The sequence below is a fragment of the Phoenix dactylifera genome, unplaced genomic scaffold (genome assembly GCF_009389715.1).
Source record: "Phoenix dactylifera cultivar Barhee BC4 unplaced genomic scaffold, palm_55x_up_171113_PBpolish2nd_filt_p 002345F, whole genome shotgun sequence".
Lineage (NCBI taxonomy): Eukaryota > Viridiplantae > Streptophyta > Magnoliopsida > Arecales > Arecaceae > Phoenix > Phoenix dactylifera.
In genome coordinates this window covers 15,611-16,774 of record NW_024069580.1, presented here as the reverse complement: position 1 = coordinate 16,774, position 1,164 = coordinate 15,611, and the positions used below count along the sequence as shown (strand labels likewise).

The window sequence follows — 1,164 nt, the reverse complement described above, 5'->3', positions numbered from 1 at the left end:
TCAATGGATATTCGGAGATTAATTGGAATAGAGTTTTTAAGTTTCAGATCTGATAGTTAATCATGCATGAAAGTTTTAGCATAATTGTTTAAACGATTCCGGCATAATCCTATATGTTCTTAATGTGCTGATTTCTAGATTTGATCTTGTAAGCATGCATGAATTAAATTGTTTGATTCATTTTTCTGCTGCGTTTTTGAAACTTAAAAAGAACTACGTATGGCTTGATCCCCCTTATGAAGGGGTACATAGACAACCCGATCAGGTTTAGCCATGGTTTTCAAAAAAAAAAAATCAGCATGCTTAACACCGAAGAACCTAGGATTATTCATAACATTGGCCAGATCGTGCAAGACTTCCTTGAATGCGGGTATTGTGGGGCAATCAGTGATGAGATGGCCAGGCATCTCACAAATCCTACAACACTAACTGTTATGTTCTACAGTCTTGATGGATTCAGTCCTTCTAAGTTCAATTTCCTAGTAAGGGCTGCCATTTTATCCTGAATATCATCCTGAGTACTAAGGTTGTAAAGGCCCCCGTGTCCAATGCTAGTAGGCTTAGGCAAAGGTTTATTCACTCTATCCCCTGTATCTCATAATTGTGCAGTCTCTGCGAGAGAGTCTAAATAGTCCCATGCCTCATTGGGTTGCTTTTCCAAAAATTGACCATTGCACATGGTCTCTATAAATTGTTTTAACTGTGGAGACAACCCTTCGTAAAAGAAACTAATGGTTCTCCATGTTTCAAACCCGTGATGAGGACAAGAGAGAAGCAACTCTTTAAATCTCTCCCAGCATTCATAAAATGTTTCATGGTCTTTTTGTTGGAAATTACTAATGTGCCTTTTCAAAAAGTTAGTCCTTTGTGCGGGAAAGAATTTTTTCAAAAATTTTCTTTGCATATCATGCCATGATCCTAGCGATCTAGGTCTCAAGGAGTTCAGCCATGTTTTGGCTTTATCTTTTAAGGAAAAAGGAAACAAGGTCAATTTAAGGACGTCTTCCGATACATTTGGCACTCTAAATGTGATGCTAATTTTCTCAAAGTCCTTAAGGTGAAGATAAGGGTTCTCGGATTCCATCCCATGATACTTGAGCAGCAATTGAATTAACCCTGGTTTGATTTCAAAGTGTCCTACGTTATCAGGAATTAACATGGGGT

General features: G+C 38.0%; 1 pseudogene; it reads left to right on the top strand.

The window, feature by feature from the left end:
• The first annotated feature begins 749 nt into the window (after positions 1-749).
• LOC120109543 lies at positions 750-847 on the top strand (annotated as a pseudogene).
• The last annotated feature ends 317 nt before the right edge of the window (positions 848-1,164 follow it).